The sequence below is a fragment of the Crocodylus porosus genome, unplaced genomic scaffold (assembly GCF_001723895.1).
Source record: "Crocodylus porosus isolate Cpor-Errol unplaced genomic scaffold, CroPor_comp1, whole genome shotgun sequence".
Classification (NCBI taxonomy): domain Eukaryota; kingdom Metazoa; phylum Chordata; order Crocodylia; family Crocodylidae; genus Crocodylus; species Crocodylus porosus.
Genome location: NW_017728949.1, coordinates 4,890,612 through 4,912,490, shown reverse-complemented (window position 1 = coordinate 4,912,490; position 21,879 = coordinate 4,890,612). Strand labels below are relative to the sequence as shown.

The 21,879-nt window shown below is 43.5% G+C and overlaps 1 long non-coding RNA gene across 1 annotated transcript in view; it reads left to right on the top strand.

Annotated features, from left to right (window-relative positions):
* The window catches only part of LOC109322590, a 26,442-nt gene extending 9,527 nt beyond the window's left edge, over positions 1 to 16,915 (top strand). The window contains exons 5-6 of the long non-coding RNA XR_002104420.1: positions 5,889 to 5,896; positions 16,831 to 16,915. This is a non-coding gene — a long non-coding RNA (uncharacterized LOC109322590). The remainder of the gene's footprint in view (positions 1 to 5,888; positions 5,897 to 16,830) is intronic.
* The last annotated feature ends 4,964 nt before the right edge of the window (positions 16,916 to 21,879 follow it).

Genomic DNA, 21,879 nt, shown 5'->3' with positions numbered 1-21,879 from the left:
CCTGCTCCTGCGGCAGCCAGAAGGGAACTGTGAGGCAGGCTCCGGCCTAAGTTGTTTATAAAGGCCTGGCCCTGCCCCCTTCTGGCCACGTGACTCACCTGGTCACCCTGGCAACCAGCACCTGAGCTGCCTGGGTGATTGGCAGCTCTGCCAATCACCCTCACAGTCACGGGGCACCTATGTGACTCTGTGACATCTACTTATGGACCATAAAAACCCTATCGTACTAGATACTGTATAAACAGAAAAAAGTCCCTGCCCCAGTGAGCTTACAGTTTGGGTTCTCTCTTTAGTTCCTTTTCTTTGATACTCTACCTGTTAAAGGAACTAGGCCTGACTAGGAAGTAGATTTTAGGTTGGGTAACATTTTCACAAAAACTTTCATTTTCATCAACATTTTGGAAATTTGGAAATTTCATCTTTGGAAATTTGGCTAGTTTAATTTAATCATTGTGTAATGTAAAAACGTTTTGGAACTTAGGGCCCATCTATGCCTGCTTTACACACCCAGGCCTCTCTTAGCAGTTCATGGGAGTCAGATTCTACCTCTAAGCACAGTACTGTGTATACGCATCACCCCCTCCAAGAGACCTTGTCTCAGGTACTCAGCTTGATATCACAATTCTCTTTCTCTCTCTCAAGGTCCTGTTAGCCTTTACCCTTATGGTGGGGCAGTCACACCATAAAAGCAAAAAACCTGCTCTGACTGGCCTTCACCTGCACAACTGTAATTTGCCAATAGAGGCTTGGCAAGCAGAGGCAGGACTAGAAGCAGGATCTGCTTGCTGCTCCCGCCAGGCAGAGAGCAGGCCCACCACTGTATCAGTTGCAGTAAGACCAGAGAGACCCAGGAAAGCAGCTTCCCTTGGGCTCTTTGGTGTCATTGACACCAATACTGTGGCTCTGCACTGACAGTGGGGCTGTCAGGGATGAAGCCTGGTGGCCCTGCTCTTATTGCAGAGCCACTGTGTCGGTTTCAGCAAGACCAGATTGCTCACTCTGAGCTCCAAGGACTCAGATTTTTTCTCTGGAGCTCAGGAGGCACTTGCTGCCCTGTGCCCCACTGCTCAGGCTGCCACCTAAGTTCCAAGGGGTCTGATCCTTTTTTCTCCAAAGCTCAGATGGCACCTTCCCCCTGTCCACAGACCTGATCTGGGCAATGGTGGGAGGCACCACAGCTGTTGGGCACTCCCAGGGCTGCAGCACTTGCTCTGCCTGACATCCCTAGCAGGTGAGGCGCTGTACCTAGCCCTGCTGCACCCTGGCATCCCCACTCGCCCTGAATCAGGAAGGGGCCACTGCATTCTGGGATACTTAAGGATTTCAACTTAGATGAAATAGCTGTGGGAAATGACCACACATTAATGGAACAGGAACAACATCAGGCAGATTGAAGATAATCCTGCCCTGTAGTGGTGTAACTTTAAGTCGAAAGAGCAGTTTAAACCACTTAAAGTTGTTCATGTGGAGTTAGTCCAGGGTATAAGAGCTCCAGAAGCCACCTAAATTTACCATGTAATCAGGTCCTCACATTCCTTTCTTTCTATTTGACAAAGCCTGACACCAGCCTCAAATGACAATGCCTTTTTGCTGGCTCAGATCGACCGATTGGAAAGTGAATGATATCAGAGCCCATTTATCTCTCTTCCTTAACCATGCAAGCTAATAACAATGGGGGCATCTGGCTTGCACCCAACATAAGATCTGGGTAGCCCATAGATCTGTATGATGGGAGCTTGTTTCTCTCATGCGCCGGCTGGTCATCCAAATCCTGATCTAGGTCTGGGGAATATGGGCAACATCTACACATCGCTGTACGGTGACATAATTACTGTGCCATCATGGCAGGCCTCCGCTACTGTGTCGGGGTTGGATGGGCCTGAGCTGGTTCACCTGCCATTACTTATTGGAGATATCCTTGGTTCTCTTGAAGGCTATGAAGATCTTCCTGCTGGCTTGGGCTCCCCTTTGGTTTCTTCTGTGGGGCTCCTCCTCTCCTACACACCACCACTTTCCTCTTGGGTGTTCCAGTGGATCACAGGGTATGCTTGGGTGTTTGTTGCAGTCTATTGAAGCACTGCTGTGTGAGGTTCTGTCTCCAGCCATTAGCCCTATAGTACTGTGGTTAGAATGAAACAAGGGCTGTAGGTTGCTGACCCCTGCCATAGATTTTCAGAACTATTCTACCATCCTTACTCATATTAAGGAATAACCCCCTCTTAATGACTCCATGACTGGTGCTTTCTGCCACAAATCAAGATGGCTGATAATGTAGCAATACAACATTTTTCTGTGGAGAAAAACCCAGGAGATAAAGCTCACTCGTGGACCTCTAATACATTGCCTACACCGTGAGAGAAATAACTCACTGCCTAGATAGTGGTTGCCACTAGGAGCATTCCCAGCAACATTTACGTATGAATGGTCACGCTCACTTGCACTATAAATATTATTGTTCACAGTTAAGTAAGTAAGTGTTGGAAATAAAAGAAAATCTACTGGAAACGACTAGTCAACATCATAACATTCTTGATGTTCCTGATTCAGCCTCAAGAGCAGAGTTTCACTGGCTACTGCAGAAAGCAAGGAAACATCCCATCTGGGTCCAATGGGAAACCGGAAAATAAGTAAGTTAACACAGATTTCAATTTATACCTGTAAAACTGCTATCAAAAGTTTGAAATGATACTGGGGGCACTGGAGAGAAGATGTGCTAGATCACATTTTGACCCCACTAGTCCCTTACCTTTCCTGTTGTAAAAGCCTGATGGTTCAAAAGACAAATCTCCCCTATAACGTACCAAACCAAAACTCTGATTCAAACATTTATGCAAGCCCCAAATGAATAATGCTGAAAGGGACCAAGCCAACAGTTGTTGGAATATATGCTGACTTCAGTGGGAGCTGAGTCAAAAAATCAGATTTAAATTCCTGTAATGATCATCCCAGATTTCCCTCTGTATATGCATTCCCATCCCTTTAGATGAAGTAGCTACAGTTCTCTACCAGCAACTAGCATTCCCTCCCTTCCTTCATGGTGGTCTGACTGCAGAAACAGATCGTATGTACAGAGCAGCCATAGTTTGCATACAGTCTTCTAGAGAGAGAAGAGAGAGCCCCTGAAGGAGAGAGAGCGCAAAACAAGAAAAGCTGTGAGAAGAGGGAGCAAAACACTGAATAGGAAAGAATAAATAGAGGGAAGAGGAAGGACAGGGTAAGTGACTGGTTAAGAAGGGCCTACCACAAAGGAAACATTTTCAGATATTACACATCTAGTAAGAGATTTTCCAGGAATGAATGGGAACCCCTGTTTTACACCTTGCTGTGGTGTAAACCAGTTATCTTTAGCATAACTGTAACTCTTACCAAATCATTCAGTAATGTCCAGGATTGAGTCTAACAAGGGAAGGGAGGAGAGGATCAGCTCAATTTACTTTTTATTTAATTGATTTAAATCTTTCTGAGAAAAAGTTAAGAATTATGATTATTTACATGGCTTTGTAGAGTTGGAAGACAATATATAACCCAATGTAGAACCCAATGTATGGTAGCTACATGAGTACATAGTTAGAATGTACTGACACAATCTAAAACATGCAGTTCATCATGAAGCCTATATTTGTCCAGGAAAAGAGATTAAGACGCTCTAATGCCATGTTATGTTAGGAAGAGAGACAAGACCCTATATGTGGTAACCCCATTGGCACAGAGTGGTAAGGTGGTAAGATGTTCTTAGATAATGATTTTAGCAGTTGGTGTACAACTGCTGAGGCTGGGAATATTCAAAAGGTATTAACCATCTCTGTTGGTCTGTGGTGCCTATGTGCATTGCATTGGTGGCTCATGTTCATTTTGTTGTCTGTCATGACACTCAGGTCTTGTTCAGTTGCAGTGCTGGCTAGAGTAGCATTGCCAAGCTTGTAAGTGTGTTGTGGATTATTTCTTTTCAGATGGAGCACTTTGCATTTCTCTGTGTTTAAACTGCATCAGCTTGAGGTCTTCTCACCTCACAAACCTGTCCAGGTCAGCCTGTAGTGCCAGCCTGTCCTGGTGTGTGACCACGCTCCCCAGTAGTTTGGATTTGTCACTGAACTTTGCTAGTTCACATTTAATACTGGAATCCAAATTGTTGATGAGCATGTTGAATAGCACTGGTCTGAATACTGAGCCCTGAAGAACACCACTGGTCACCCCCCCACCATGACGACTCAGTACTGTCCTACCAGAGCCAGTTACCTAGCCACTGAACTGTAATGCAGTTGAGGCTGTATTTTTCCAATTTAACCATGAGAACATCATGGGAAACCAAGTCAAAGGCCTTTATGAAATCCAAGTATACGTTATCAACCTCATTTCCCCTATCCCGGTGGCCAGTTACTTGATCATAGAAGGGCATGAGGTTGCCATCCCTGTCTTCACATTAATGGACCCATAGCAATCTATTTTTCTTGCATATAATGGGCTCCACACTTTTTACCAGCTGGTTTTGGGGGAAAAGGTATAGATTATATGTGAGAAAATATGGTATCTTGGAAAGGGATTAAGCTAACCCCCAAAAAAGGGGATTTTGATCCAGAATAAGTCCACACATAGCTATTTTGATTTAAATCTGTACCCTTTATGTATGCATGAAAGTTATTCTGGAATCAGAAGTCTGAAGGTACCATGCCAGAACATGGCTGAGACATCAAAGGGAGAAGCAGTTCTTAAAAATAATCTGAACTTTATATCAATATCTGAGCTTCCTCCAAAACATTTTTATAAGAGGCCATCCACACTTTCCTTTCAGACCTTATGATATACACACTGATGTGATGGCATTTTGAGAAACAAGGGAAGAGACTGAATACTAACTTATTTAACTGCTGTCCAAAGTAAGTAAGGATTGAAGAATTAGCTCTTTCATTTACAAGAAAGGAACAATTACACATGTAGCCCTGTGGCTTGGGCACTGCAGGTAAGAATCCTCTGTCATTATTTATTGATTATGTATAGTTAATGTTACCTTCTTAGTTAGATGCTGTCAATTTGTTGATGCTGTATTTCCCAAATATGCTGTATTCCCTCTCCCTTGAATAGAAGTTTTCTGTTTTATACACAGGCTCTCTCTCTCTGAGAGGGAAAGCTTTGCCTACTAAGGGTGCCCAGGGGAGGCATTGGGGAATGATTACACTACAGCAGCAGGGAGCTCAGTCTTACTGCTGATGCAATAAAGTCCTGCCCACCTGCTCCTGTTTTGCATGCATCAGTGCCAGAAGTGAAGCAGCGACGATGACCTAGGGAATGTGCTGGCTCCCTGCTTAGGACCTGGACTTCTGTTGTGAAGTGCAGCAGCATGGAGGCCCCCAGGGCATCCTCACTATTTTATTTCCCAGCTTGATGGGCACTAAGGGGAAATGGGACATATTACCTCAGCAGTAAGACTTGAGCTCTATACTGCTGTAATGTAGGCACACCCTTGGCTTTCCTAGTTATCAGGGTGAAGGCTTATGTCAGTTATGTTTTGTGATTTTATGAAGACTTCCTGTATTCTGAATCTAACCTCTGTTGCTGCTGACAATGCCTGGCAGAAAGGACATGCATGCAAAGCAATTACACTACACACTAAATGAGACTCGTCACTCTAGTAAGAGCTGTTTATCTTCAACACCTGACTGAAGCTAAGCAGCATGGTAGGAGGGTGAAGAGTCTAACGGCAGCTTGTTGTGGTCTAAAGAGTCCATCTCTGAGGAGTCTAGACCCACATCTGTGATAAAGGGGAGTGTAATATATATTGATGAAAGTTTGAAATGTGCACTGACAGAGGTGTTAGAAAAGTAAGGACAGATAGATACACTGTCTGCACAAAGATTCTTCCTCTTTGGGTCATGGGTCCAGGCCCCTGGCAGATTTGCAAGTAAAGCCATGATAGGATCTGATGCGGGATCCCCACAGTCGTAATCCTGGACTCTCTCTCCACCAGTAAGTAGCAAGTTCCCATGGCTGGGAGCCCTGTCAGCTTTTATCAGGATCCCAGCTGTGGGGTGTCCCCATGACTGGGAGCCTAGATCATTTGATTGGGCTCTTAACTGCAGGACCACACAGTGCACCCCCACAGGTGGGAGCCCAATCAGCTGATGCATCTCAGGGAAGCATGGTGCACCCCTGCAGCCGAGAGCCTCAGCTTGGCCACATGTTCAATTAATGGCATGATAAGAACCAACCACGAAGTTCTTGCACATTTTTTGTTTAATAACTTTGTGGTTTACTCTTTGTTTCATCATGCCACTAGTTGCATTAATGTTAGCGGAGTGACAAGACATTATTAACTGGTTAATCACATCTAAAGTGTAGCATGTGCCAAGGGCCTGGGGACACGCTGTATGTGAATGAGGAAACAGAGAGGTGTTTATTGTGAGGCAGCTATCCCTTTGCCCGAGATTTGGTCAATTGCCCTTTTTATTTTTAAACATCTTGATCTCACTGTTTTTTCTGCTGAAGTGGGTTTCAAGTCTGGTTTGAACCAGTGCTATGGTCATAGGAACTGGAGAAGCACTATTGTTCCTAATGGACTGGAGCATATATTAAAATGGCAGGAAAATTTTCCCTCTCAGCTAACTTTACAGGTGGGGATGCTGAACTCCTTGGAACTCTTGTGTTCACATCTCCCTCGGCTCTACAACTGTAGTGGAGTTGTAGATCGGAAATTCCTGAAGCACCTTATCCCCATGCCATCTTCCTTTCTGGGAGGGTGATCCCAGCTAAAACCTAGGCAGATGGAAGGGCAGCTCTGGGGGTGTGACCCTGACATGGAAAAGGTTGAGAACCTAAATTGTCAGTGTAACAACTCTTAGAACTGAATCAGTCAAGAGAACTTGCTGAAGCTTCATTTCCTTTGTACCCAGATGCATCTCCTCCAGTACTATCCTAGGGAACTGCATGCCAATTATCTCATATACTCACTGAAAGTACAGTACAATACAACTTATTGTTATATAGTGTCCTTGACAAAAAACCTCAAGTAATTCTTGACGGTGATTCTCGGTATATAAAAGTGTGTGTGTGTATATGTATGTGTGAATACATGTGAATGTGTGTAGTCTATTGCTTTTGAGGCACAGAACAGTTTTACTCCCATTTCCTGCTGAAAACCACTATACTCATAATTCTCTCAGTTTCAATGTTCAGTGGGTAGATAAAAGGGAATACCATTACTTTATGTCACTGTCTGCAAATGTGAAAGGAGACAAAAGGGCCATATTGCTAGACATTCAATGAATGGACCCAGGGGACATATAGAGATGGAGGAATATAGAGCTATATATGTTGACCTTTTGGTATTGCACTATTGACCAGGCTGACCTACTGTACCATTAAGGCTACTTAAATGAGTTGCTATGCTGCATTTGCTGAGGCAGAGGGGACTGATATTTTCTACGGCAAAGCTTTGGCTCAGCTGCAGGAATTGTACACAAGCAACTTAATCTAATCTTTGTGGCACTCGACAAATTGAGTTCATAACATTGTATCATGAATCATCTAATTTCTTCAAGACATGGCTAAAAGGACAATTATGGAAAATAGGGACTTTGTTTTCAGAAGTTCAAATAATTTATAACTATTTGACTAAACCCATTTTTAAATACAGTAAAAAAAAAAAAAAAAAAAAAAGCAGTGTTGCCAACTCTTATCATGAGCCAGTCAGAAGGCACCAGGCGACTTTTGCCTTAATGGTTAGCTGAGACTTCCCTGGTGCTAGAGAACTCCGAGTTAGCAGAAAGCAGAGTTCTCACAGCCACTGGCCACCTATATCACAACTACAAGAGGCACTGCATGCTCAGATCTATGAACTTCCTTTAGGTAGGTTGTAGCAGGGTCCTGCTCCAGGGGTAGCCATGATGCCACAGGAGCCCGCTCAGCCCCTATCGCCTTCATTCCCTTTTGCTGCCTCTGGGCAATCTCCCTTTCTCCCTGCTTGCTACTCCTTGATGTTATTATGATTTTAGAAGATGGGAGGATTTCCCCGTGAGATCTTATTCTCTACCATACAGGTGGTATGGTTCATTTCCTTAAGAGCCAATTAGATTGGCTTCATCCTTCCCAATATTCACACACTGACATCTGCCTTGCAGTTGTCATGTGTGTTAATTAGATCATAACCAGTCCTATGGACTATGGGTTCCTGGATCTGTTCATCTTTACACCAGCCCCTCCCCAGGACACAGGAACTCTGTATCCACCCTTCAAGTCTCTGGCTGTGGCCTTCGGTCCTTCTCTTTAGACCTTGGCCCTGCTCCTAAGCCAGCTAAGACCCATGGGCTCTCCAGCCCCACCAGTCTCCAGCTGTGGCCTTTCCTGATCTTCAGTCCCTTCTGAGCCCTGACCCACACCTAGGCCAGTGTGACTTAAGGGACACCCTAGCCCTACCTGCTCCCCAAGCTTTCTGGCCCTTTGTTCTCTCTCTGACTGCTCTCTCCCTGGGCCAGCTAGGACCTCCTTACCTCCCCTTAGTCACTTCCACAAGCCACCAGAGACCCCCTAGCTCTAACACTGCATGCTGGCTATCCCACCAGCCTAACACAGAACCCCCAGGCCTAAACCTGCTCACCTTCAGACATACCTGGTGTGAGTGCTGGTCACTTTCTCTGTGCCTTGCTCAGCACCTCTTTCCCTGCCAGCTGCCCAGGTAAGACTGCCTATCTGCATCAGGCCCTGGGCTTATATATACCTCCAAGCCCAGCTCCCCTTCTGGTCAGGTGTCTTCCCTGATTGCTGCCTGAGCTGTTTCTACAGGCTTTTCTTCTCTTAAAATCACAGGTGCACTAAGCACCCTGTCACATAGGTACATGAATGTTTTGCAGGAAACTCAGATAACTAACTCAGAATGTATAGCCTCAAAAGATTTTGATTTCCTCTTTGTTGTCTGTTATCAGCAGGGACCTTTAAATCTTCTTTGCAATAACCAAGCCATAACCCCCACCTCCCCAGTTAATTATCCTGATTTAAAACCTTATAATTTTTTAATATGGTAGAAGCTAACTAACTTCCAACCTAGTCAAATTGCAAACATTATAATTGACACCAATAACAAATGACCTCTCAGAGGCTATAACAAGCAGATAGTAGTATTTATATATTTATTCAATTTATATGACTCCTTTCCCAACAAAGGCTCAGGGCAGCTTACAGCAAGAGGACAGAATAACTTAAAATAGGAAAAGTAAGGTCTCACATAGTATCACTAAAATTCTAGGACGTTTATAAAGCATAATGCAGAATATTTTCTAGTCCTCTGACAATCTCATAACTAATTTATTTTGAAATTATCTATCTTTTCTAATGTAATAATATTCAAGGGTCTAAGCAGAATTACAGTCCTGTTGTGCCAAAAGCTATACAGCTAGACAGACATGATTCCTATCTTGAAAACTTTACAATATAAAACCTTTCTCCTGAAAGTTTTTGGCTGTGGTTGGACCCAACAAAGCCACTGGGCATGGGCAGGCGCAAATGCCCACATGCATGGAACGATCTTTGTGACTATGTTTATATAGCTGCACTGCAAGAATACTGGATGATTTGGTTTGCTGACATTAAAAAAAGAAAATGTTTTCAGGGCTGCACAACATTACATGTTTTAGAAGTTTAAAAAAAAAAAAAAAAAAAAACACGCTCCAGGTTGAAACAATTTGGCTTTATGCAGTTCTGTAAAGAAGTTTTTCAAAATAAAAATGGAAAGAAATTTTGAAATTAAAATAATTTTGAATGAAAAGTTTTTATTTTTTTGGAATATTTTTCAAAAAGATCAATTCCCTGGACACAAAATTAATTTACAAAATGTTTCACTGTTGCCATCTCTGCATTTTTGCTTTAAAAAAGGCACCCAACTGTGGTACCGGTCCTCAAAGGTGAGTGGTAGGGGAGGCACGGTGGGGCACGTGCCTGCCCTGAGATTAGCCCCTGAAAGTGCTCGAGGGCCTATTGATGCACCCCAATTCGGCACTGCTCAGGACAGTGCCAGGTGCAGAGCAGATCCCTGCCTGATTGTATGGCCAGGGACCACGATCTGCTTCTCTAGCCAGCCCCACCCTCCCTCGGATTGCTCTGGAGCCCAGAGCGTCAGAGTGCTCCAGCCAACCAGAATGCAGCCCCACCTCCCTCCCCCCATGGCCCCTCCCTCCCTGCAAAGAGCATGCTTTGATCCCCCCTCCCCCCCCACAAAGAGCATGCTTTGATCCCCCAGCAGAGCCTAGGGCTCTTGTGGGGGGTGCCCAGGGAGGGGGGTTGTAGTGGTGTGCTATATCCCCCTTCCCACCATCTCCAGCTGACCCTAAACCAGTTTTTTTGCTGTGCAGGCTGGCAGCATGTTGGGGTGGGGACACTAAGCTGCCCCCAGGCCCACCCAAAAATTGTGCCCCCCCAGACTCAGGAGGCACTAGTTACCCATGCCTGGCATAATGGGAGCCCTGGCTCCTATATGTTGAATCAGTACATTACCATAGCAGCAGTTGGCAGAATCAGAATCAAACTAAACCAGCTCCTAGACTACTGCACTGGGCAGCACAGTATGGGGAGAAGGTGAGCAGCCCTCAGTGGTGAGGCCACATCTGGAGTACTGTGTCCAGTTTTGGGCCCCCCAGTACAGAAAGCATGCAGACAGATTGGAGAGAGTCCAGCGGAGGGAGACAAAAATGGCGAGGAACATGACTTATGAGAAGACTGGGTGAGAACTTGGCTTATTTAGTCTAAAGAAGAGGCCACCGAGAGGAGACTTAATAGCTGTCATCAGCTACCTGAAGTGGGGTTCCAAAGAGGATGGAGGTAGACTATTCTCAGTGGTGGCAGCTGATAGAACAAGGAGTGATGGTCTCAAGTTGCAGCAAAGGAAGTTTAGGTTAGATATTGGGAAGAATTTTCTCCCTAGGCGGGTAGTAGAGCACTGGAACACCAGCGAGATGGTGGAAGCTGCATCCTTGAGGGTTTTCAAAACCCGTCTGGGCAAAGCTTTGGCTGGGATGATCTAGTTGGGGCTGGTCCTGCTCTGAGCAGGGTGTTGGACTAGATGACCTCCTTAGGTCCCTTCCAACCCTAATTTTCTATTATTCTGTTATTCAAATGGTAGCAAATAAGAACAAACAAGATAAAGAATGGGAAAGGAGAGTAAGGGGGAAGAGATAGTTAGCCAGGTTAATCTAAAATCAGGCAGAAGGCAGGGGTGATTTAAATCTTATAGACCAACTAAATCAGTGCTGCAGAGAATTAGCTTTTGTAAGCAGAGGGCTTGCTTCATCAGATGCTGTGAAGGGAAAGAGAGTAAGGTCATCATCACTAACACAAGATTGCAATATGCATTGTCACAATTTGGTATACTTATCTACTTAATTGGAAAAACTTCCTTGTAAACTATAACTCCCTGTGATCCCTTAACATCTCTCCTCCCACCCAAAAAAATAATTTTGGTTGCACTACTCACAATTCATTTGCTTTACTCCTGTGCCACTCTTTGAATTCCTTTAAAAATATATATTAGCTATTCCTGCAGCATCCTTTGAGGACAATCCTTCTTTTACACCTTGCTTCCTATCCCACTGAGCCCATAGATGTTCTGAGGTAAAAGCTCACTGATCACTCACAGGATCTGACATAATTACAGTTAAGGATAGAGGATTCCTTGGCAGCTCCTGGGAAATGATTCAGCCCCTAGCAGGTGCTTCTGCTTCCCCTGCCCGAAGCCAAACCCCCCTCCTTTTTGCCACAGGTGAACAGATCCTCCTCTGCTGCTTTGGCCCAGGTGTACCTGTAAAATAAGTGAGGAAAGTCTATTTTGTGATTGAGTATCCTTGCTTTCTTATCACGTTTGCTTGCTCACCAACCTGCAAGATTCAGCAATTCTCAATGGGCCTCTCAGTCTTTAGTGTGAAATAGCAAGGTTCTACTCTAACAGCTTTCTAGTGCCCTTTAATTTCCCTTTCCTGTTGCTTATAATTGGGAAGTGAATAATACTCACACAGCCAGCGGAGGGTGGTAGCAGTGGGTTGGGTCTAATCAGCATCCCTGCACATGTCTGGTTAGCCGAGTCTAATTCTAATGCAGGTAATATTTCTGTTTTGAGCCATCTAATTACAGACATCTATTCAGAGCTAGAGTATATAGCCAGAGTGACTGGAAAAAAAAAAATCGAGCATAATGTGTTGGCTTTTCCCCTCTGCCAAATTAACAGTGAAGACCTTTTAAAGCATGCTTCATGTAGGCACTCTTATTATCAGAAATATTCCACCAGCTAGAATCAGGCCCTGAGTGCAGTTGCACCACTGAGATAACTCCCACTGTTGGATCAATGGCTGGCAGGGTTCCACTGCAAAAGGAGCTTATAGCGGCATTGTAGCCCGCTACTGTTAGCACTCTGCATTCCTAATTCACTGCTCTTTGCATGAGCACAGCAGCAGGAGCCACTGAGGGAGGGGAATACAGGGCCAGAAGAGAATATTTTTTCCCTGGCCTCCCCTATAACCCTACTTACTGGGGTTAAAAGATATTTCCAAATGTTGAGGGAAGAGAAAAAGGATATGAGATGGAATTCTATCCTGCCTGTCTCCTTTTTATTTTACTATACATTTAAGTACAGGTAAAAGGGAATGGGAATATTGTTCTGTATTTGGTCAGGAATAATGCTGTTTTAACCAGAAAGGTTTTACAAGAAGAATGCTAAGTAGAACAGAGAAGTGACATGCCATTTATCCAGGTTTTGTTAAGTAATGAGCTAGATCCCTCAGTGATCAATCTCTCCCCTTCAATTAACAGCAATAAATTCCTCATAAAATATTCCAAACAATGCTGGACTTTCTTCTTGCCTTACATTATTTATGTGCCGTGTTTATTGTACTTGTCCTTAAAGCAACTTTAATATATTGTGTCTTGTTTCTCAGCCAGAAAAACAAGTTACCACTGCAGAGTTATCTCAGTAATACCGGGTATGTTATTATCACTGCTGTCTGCTACCTTCCTTGTAACATACACACACACTGCCCCTTTGAGGTGACATCCTGCCATGACTACTGGAAAAAAAAATCACAGTTCTGGAAATACGTTTATGTAATTTTGACCAGCTGGGTGGCTTATTAGAAACGGAGTCTGAGGTGTTGTACTTATGATGAAGATACATGGTCTGATCTCAAATAAACCAGTGTTAATCTGGGAAATCCCACTGATGTCGACAGAGGTGCTTCATTTTTACTCCAGTGTATCTGACATCAGAAACCTGCCCTAGGTTTCTTTCCCGAAAATGCTGCCAAGTAAAGATTAAGAACCACAGCTATAACTGCAGTAGATTTTAAGATGCTGCTGGACATCACCACAGTTGGAATACAAGAAATCCCATGTCGACTGGAGTTGAATTGACATGTTGCTGTCGTCCTTAACAAATGAGTATGGAAATGATGAGAAAGGAAACAGCAGGCTAAAGCTATTACTTCATCAACTGCTATAACAACCAACAATCCCATTACTGCTTTCTGTTTTGCTGCTCATCAGGGATTCTGCCTCTGCACTAAAATGGGCATCCTTGTGAATGTAAGACAATGACAGCCCAGCCAAGCCTTGGTCACCTCGAGGGAAGCTTTCTCACGTCAAACTCTTCTCCATCTTCTGCCCTGATGGCATAATAAAAAACCTGTCTCATTCTTTTCATCAGCCAGATGCCTCTGCCTCAGACTTCACAAGCTAGGATCTGAGAGAGACAGACAGACGAAGAGAGTAATTCAAGACCAGAAAACACTTTCTTGTGTCTATTAGTCTGATCTGACAGTAATTTCTCTGGCTAAGACTTTACATTAAACAAACTGATGTACATGTTTCCAGTTTCCAGGTGCTCAAGTGGGGAGTGAGAAGTAAAGCTATAGGAGACACAAAGCCAAGCCATCATGTAAACACATTAGGAAATGAGACACTTAGTTTAAAGAGAACTAGCAACACAGAGGCGCTCTTGGTCTGGAAAGAATCGCAAGCTGCTCATCCATTTAAAACTAGTACAACATTAAGTCACGTGATGGACCTCAGTTTGAGATTCCAGCTTGGCATTTTTCTCTTGAGCCCTCGGAGACCGGACGTGCTACAGAATAAATAGATCTGTGGCCATAATTTTCAGTGAATAAATTATTCACCATTTTTTTTTGCCCTTTTCCAGTTCACAGTTTTGTTGAATCTATTAATTATCCCAAACTATTGATCAGATTTCTGTGCACGGTCTGGGCCTGTCTCTTCATTCTGAACAGCTCTGTGATTTTTCTAAAATTAAAAATGTGGACAGGACCCTCATACTGCATAGTACAATTCTGTTCCCTGCTGGAGTAACAAAATCAAGTGGTGCCAGAGCAATTCACAATTGCAAACACAAAATGCAGACTCCGTCAAAATTTTCCAGCATTACCAGATTCCACAAATATTCCTGCCAGAAAATGTATTAGGATGAAAGGCTGGAACACAATCAAAGTGAATTAGTTTAAAGAAAAGAAGTCAACTAATACTGATGGAAATGTTTTTGACTATCTGCTCTAGGAGTAAATGTAGGCTGCCCTGCAGGGGCTGGGGCTGTTATCACTGAAGCATCCTTCCAGCTGCTTCGGGAGTGATGCAGCAAACCCTGCAGGCCAGAAGCATTATGAAATAAAATGGAGATCCTTGGAGTTTGAAAGATCCCCTGCAGGAAAAGAAATCACACTGGCCACTGAGAGAGAGGATCTCTAACACTGGCACAGAACCCCAGCTGCAGCTAAGGAAAGTAGACTGTAACGTGGAAGAGGAGAAATTAAACAGCAGCCAGGGATCAGCTTGGTACAGGGAAGTCCTTGCCCAGTACTGGAAGGAGAGGGGGAAATGGGAATAGGGCAGGATCAATTGAGCAATTTATGTCATTAGGGGCAGCTTGCACTTGGGTGATCCTACTTTGGCTACCTACACCAGGATTAGGGCTGCCTCGGACTGACAGAACGATACAAACAGCTTCATGGCAGTCCCCTAGGTTCACTAGTAAAGCAATAGGGAGAAAGCAGAGCATACACCCAGACCACCTATTCAAATGGAAAAACTTTTGTGAATTAATACTGGAATTGTACTGCCCAGCTGTAGTTTAAGGAACCTAATAGAAATATCAACCTCCCCCCTCCTTCCCCAAGATCAGTGAATGTGGATAAAGCTCTAGAAGCTGAAACAGAAGCTCTCTGTGCCTGTTTGTGGGAGAGAAACGGAGTTATAAAATACTATTTATCCCTCAGGGAGAAACTTACTAGATGAGACTTTAATTAGTAATTAGGTTATGGGAGATTACAGCTCTTTTTGAAATTAACCCCAGCAGGGCTAGAGAGAGAGGTCAGCAAGGAGAGCGTCTCTGCAAGGGCCCTGGCCTATTGAGGAAGGAATATGTATTATGCAGGGAGCAAGCTGCATCCAGTTTTGCTCAGGATTTCCTGAGGCTAGGTGACAGCAAACCAACCTTTTCCAGAACAGCTCCCTCTGTGTTTGTAGTGAAAGTCTCCAGCAGCTTTCTCCAACTCCTGCATTTATTTCAGTGCTTCCTCTACTTCTTTTAAATTGCCTTTTCATTCTGTAAAGGAATTTATATCATAAGGAGGTGACATACACACATCCTAAAAGCCAGAATTGGAGGCACCTGCTGAACATAAGCACTGATGTCATATGAAACACCTTGCAAGCTTCTGTACAGAGCCCAAGAAATCTCACATGAAACTGGGCAAAACTGTTCCCTGGTATTTTGCCCATAGCCATGCCCATGAACAGGAGAGATCTTTTGGCTGGTAGACAGGGAGCTTGCATCTGACTGACCACTATCAAAGAGACATCAATATCTCATTTCACACTACAGGTTGTATGTGCAGGTGCTCTCTGAAAGATAAACTATGAGGGAACATATAGCAGTACTTTACCTTTAAGAAAAATACCCCGGAGTTCATAAAAATCTCAGATATAGCACTGAAACAAACCTTTTGGGGTTATCGAGTCCAGTCCCCGACTTTCACATACAACAGCATTATATAATCCCTTTCACAAATTTATCAAACTCTATCTTAAAGTTGTTTAGGTTGTTTCTTAGTGGGGACATAGTATCTACTGACACATTATCTACATCCATCTTCCCTTAGTTATAATATTACAGTACAGTAGAACATAGCCACTTTGCAGGGCCTAGGCACACACGTTATACTTAATGTGCTTTAAGCATGCAGAAAGTGCTTTACAGCCATAACAGAACAGATGTTCATGGCACATGAAGTGCTTTAAAAATGGCAGGTCTCGGTCTAAGTCAACCCTGGATGGATATGTACTAATCTAAAGCACTTTGGCTTAGAGCGCTTTATCATATATCTGTGCCAGATCCCATCGAGGGTTAACATAGAGTGTGATCGCCACCATCCCAGGCAGCATTGTGCAGGGCTGCGCTTTTGTCTTGGGCAGAGCTTGTTTGCTCTGCCCAAGCACCAGGCTGGCTCTGCCCCCCAGCCATCACTGACTTGAGTCAGTGACAGCCTCCGACCTCAGCCCCACATGCAGCCTGGCAAGAGGGATGTGGGATATGGAACTGGGGATGAGAGGTTTCTGTCCTTGTGGGCTGCCTCAGCCCTACAGCATGGCACAGCCTGGTGGCGGGGTGTGTGTGGGAAGGGAGTTGCAGAAGGAGTCTGGGGTCTCTCTCCCCGTGGCTGCCCCAGTTGGGCTGCAGTGCACCACTGCTTGGCCAGGCAGGGGTTGAGGGGAAGGGCTCTGGGGTCTGTGTCCCTGCAGCAGCCCAACCACAGTACTGACCCTGGAGTCCTTCCCCTGCAGCAGCCCTGGCTGCAGTAATGCCAGCTCTCATGAAAAAATCATAAGACTCCTGATTTCCAAGTCAAATTAACTCTGACTTAGGATGTCCTGATAGAGAGATTGAATCTTGGGATTTTTTTCTTCTGGTACGTAGAGAGCACCAAGCTGGTAAATCCATGGAGAGGAAGGGGCAGGGGGAAAGGGAAAGGTCTGGGGGGGCAGATTGAGGCCCCCATGGTAAGAGAGGGAATGGGGCAGGGACTGGGGTGAATGGGGCCCTGGGGCTGGGGTGAGTCATGCAACAGAGCTGTGGGTGGCTGTCTGTGCGTGTGTCCGTGTGTCTGCCTCTCACTCCCAAGCTGCAGCGCCCCCAACTCTGCTGCTGCCCCTCACTCCTGACCCACAGTACCCGGCATCCTACCAGGGTATGCAGCCCACCCCCTTCCTGGGCTTCAAACCCCACACACCCACAGCCCCCCACACCTTCACAAATAACACCCCCACATACACACACATTTCAAAAATAGCATCTCATGATTTACATTCCGAGTCTCCTGATTTTTAAGAGTTTGTCTCATGATTTTTGACACAATGGGGTTGACAAACTGTGGCTAGGACACACTGCGCTGCAGATGGTGGTTGCAGCTGTCAAGATGCTGAAAGGGTGGGGAAGGGAGCATCCCCCGCATGGATGTGGACTGTCCTTCCCCCACCCAGACCTCAGCCAGCAAGTTGTGGGGTGGCTCTGTTCCCTTCTTCTTCCCTCCCAGCCTCTGCTGACAGTTGCCAGCTGCAGGGTGGGTGGGGGGGGCACGACTGGGGAGAGGGGCTGCTCTGGTCTCCCACTCTAACTTACCAAGCTTTGCATAAAATGTGATAACTTAAAGTGCTTCTGCCAGGGGCATTTTGAACATCTGTACTTAGCTAGGGTGAAGTTTCTTACCACCCTGCAAAGATGTGGGTTCATGAAGTAACCAGGGAGGTGCAGCAAACTGCTGTATGGGATTGCTGTGGTGGTGTGCTTCTTTGCAGCCACTTTTATTTCCAAACGTGCCACTTCTCTCACAAGTTATATGGCACCATTCATGATCTCTAGCTCAGTCAAAAAGTTGCACCCCTTGAAGTAAAACCTGCATCAAACAGTTGAGAAACTTGTCTTTAATTTGGCAAGCTATGGAGAATTACATGGGTTGTGAGCCACCCAGATATGAATCATCTGGGTTCTACTGTGTTTTCCTTGCAGATAGGTCTACACTTTTTCAGTTGTGAGGCATGATGTCCCACTGATATTACAGGGAAGTGCCTTGATCCAAGTTACTTTCAAAGTGTCTATGTTAGCCTATGCCATTCACATTGTGGTCTGGAAGGGCTGGTTCTAAGTGATCATCTCCTAGCAAACCCAATAGGAGTTTTGCCAACAGAAGAACTGGGCACTGTGAAAATATCTAGCATCTGATCAGCAGGGAGCTGAGGCCTACATGGGTCAGAGCTAAATTTTTAGCATGATCCCACCTCTTAATTTAATTATTGTTGAGATCCTGGAACTGTGATGAGGGCTTTGCCTATGCTTAACTGACAGTGATGTCTTCTGTCATGTGTCTTTCCAGACTCAGCATGGCTGGTACTCACATCCATAACATCAGAAAGACAGCTGGATGCTTTGCATCACTAATCATCTATACCCAAACTAATCATTGCTTTGAGAAGACCATTTAGCTGGGAAAGAGTTAACACTCTTACCACTCAGTGAACAAATTGCCTCATTCAGAAAAAAATAAATTATCACAGAAAATTGGATGTCAGTAGATTATCCCTTCTCAGATCCATGGATTAGTGTGCTTGGAGAGGGCATCCAAGTGGAAAAAAATGTAATATCACTGCATGCGAAGGGGAAGACTATTCCTTCACTCCAGCTCAATTATAGGTCTCTCTTATCACAGGCTTCATATGATGCTTATCCCACTGACTTCTGCATTTAAGCCCATTATGGCATTTTTATTAATATTTGAGACCCTTTTAAACTTGTAAAGTTTCTTGCTGTTGCTGGCGTGTTGGCTAAATCATTTTGTCTCTGCAATTTCCTCACTAACCTTACTCACAGCTTATGGCCAGGATCTCTGGTCAGTTCCCTTGTGTAAATCTCAAGTCACTGCATGTAACATGGTGGTCTCTCCCCTTGAGAAGTGGCAGCCAGCTCCATTAAGGGCATTCAGCCGTGGGGCATTCTCTTAAGCAGGGAATGTCCCACTGGGAACTTAAAACCCAAGGAGAGAACAGAAGGATGTAAGCTGTGGGGGATCAGCTTTGAAGGGGGAGAAGCCAGAGTAAAAAAGTGGCTTTTCTCATGTCCAGAGGGGACAGAGGATTTTTGGTTTCTTCTGCTTGTATTGTCAGAGACTGAAATTTATTTTATGGGAACTGAACTGCCTGAAGGACTAATAGCAGAGCTAACTGGCCTGCAAAAGGGAGCAGAATAAGGGGCCTGCTTACACTGCAATAGAAGTGAATATGACGAAGTGAAGGCAGTTATTTTGGAGCTTGGAGTGCAGACCAAGAAGAGGAAATAGATATTTGGGATGCAGCTGCCCTTAGCATTCCCAGTTGGGTCTCCAGGGAAGCCACAATGCAAACTGTGTTGCTGAGATGAGAGTGTTGGTGATGAAAGTTCATTATTTTCTTGGCTGTTTCTTGAGAGTTCAGGTCTTCAAGCTTCAGCTTCTGGAGACAAGAGAATGCTGGAGAACCTGAGGTCTCTCCCTCTCTCTCCTTCCTGATGTGTATTTCTATTTAGCCCTTGTGGCTATGGAGAAAATAACTTGAATCTGAATTAAGAGGAACCTAAGAGACATGCAAAGTTCTTTTAATTTGCCTTCAATGTTATTGTTTATTATTTCATATTGTAATTATTCATATCTCATGATTTTAAAACTGCTCAAGATTTTTTTGGACTTGACTCATAATATTTTAGGGCTTTGGATTGGCAGGATTATGATTTGCACAATCTTCAGCCCTTCCTTTTGCATATGCCCTGAGCCCAGTACTGAGGTTTGAAGGGTATATGTGACTGGATTACAAATGAAGTCCTTCTCTCCCTTCAGCATAGAAGTGAGCAGATCCACTCATGCAATATCCTCTCTCTTTGTGGGTCCATCAGGCACAATCTGAGCCTAAATTTACTGAAGTGAAAATGAGGTCAATGTACATGCTACAATATTTGCAATGTTACATAATTATCTTCTTCTTTTTTGACCATTTGAATAGCAACTGATTCTTTGCTGGAAAAAAGCTGATGAATTTTAGTTCTAGATCTGAATTTGTGAAAAACTTGACTGACATTTGTACTGGGATTTTGGTTCAGACCCATCTGTTTTTAAACACTTTACATCTTAGTTTTTTTTTAAAAATAGCCAATAAAAACCCGTACTGGTGTGTTCTTTTTCTACGGTCTCAGCTTCTTGTGATGCTGCAGAAACTTTACAAACATGTCTGTAGCATAAAATTCATATTAAAACAAACTATGAAGGTATACTTGTATGACAGATAACTATTTTTTTGTTAAGAAAAATGGGTAAAAAGACTTGTGCCACAAGTAAGACACAGAATATAGGAAAAAGGAGCTCTAGCTACTGTTCTTGGCTCTGCCTCAAACTAATAACTAATATAAGAATTACTATACTAATAACTTTATAAGAATTACTTAGAGCTGCATCCAAAAAGATATTTAAGAGCCTAACTGCCTATCTGAAATCAATGGAGTTTAGACACTTAATTAGGAGATAGGCACCTAAGTACATTTTTGGATCAGGCCCATAGTCCTTCTGGGAAGAATATTTGCCTACTGCAGTAGTCCTTACACCATTTAAGTTCCATGTACATTAAGCAGATATAGAGTAAAAAAGGCATTGTCCAGATCGTGTGTACTGAACCAAATTTCAAGCATTGTGACTCAGTTTTCTCATCTGTAAAATGGAAATAGTAACACAGGGTATTTTTGTAAGGCTAATTCTTTCAGGTTTGTGAAGTGTTTTGAGATTTCTGAGTAGAAATCAATACAAATGTAGATATTATTAATCTTATATTCAGAATGAAGAATATATTTCTTTCAATTCAATCTAGATTACGAATAGGTTCCCACAGGGTTTTTTTTATAACTAATGATTAAATCCCAGGCAATTGTGTTTGTTTGTTTGTTAACAGTACTGTCAATCCCCAACATTCTTGGAGGCACAAGACAATGATTTTAGCTAAAAACTTCCCTTATTGTTTAAAAAAAACCCTTGAAGTGATATTTGAAGATAATCACAAGACTTCACAATATGCAACCTTCAGAAAAAAATAATCAAATATTATACAACTCATGATTAAAATTGCAAAAGATAGGCACCTGATGGATTGAATTTTAAGGTACAGGTTTATAGGTCTAAAAATTAAAAAACCTCTTCCTAATTTGGGTACCCAGATAACTGAGGCATCCAATTCTGAGGCATTTTAAAGGGTCTAATTGTTTAGATGTGCTGAGCAATTGAGGGCCTTAAGACTTCTTAAGTTGTACACCAAATTAATTAAGCATGTCTGAACACTTAAGTCATGCCACATTTGAAGATCTGATCCCGAAAAAGAGATGTTCTGTTGTTCCTTACAGGAATGTGATTGATGTAATCCATGTGTGAGGACCAGATTAATTTGCCATACTCAGAATGTTGTCCATACTACAATAAGCTTTTTCCCAATGGGATTATCCCTTAAATCCTTTATTCACTAAATTAGAAAAGGAGACTTTGTCCTTCCAAATAAGTGGTGTAGAACACTCTGTTAATACCAGAGCTGTGTATAGAAACTAGTGTTGAAAAATATCCAGTTTGAAGGGCCCCAGTGAATGAGGATATGATTCTAGGAATGTTGTCTGCTCTTAGGATTAGTTATGTAGTAGAGATGGTAAAAAATAAAAGTTGGAAAAAATAATGGAATTAAAAAAATCCCACTTAAACTCACTTGTACAGTTTCAACCAACAATATTTTTATTGTGTCCAAGCATACGGAATTGCACAAGCAAGCTAGTCCTCCATTAGGAAATATATAATCCAA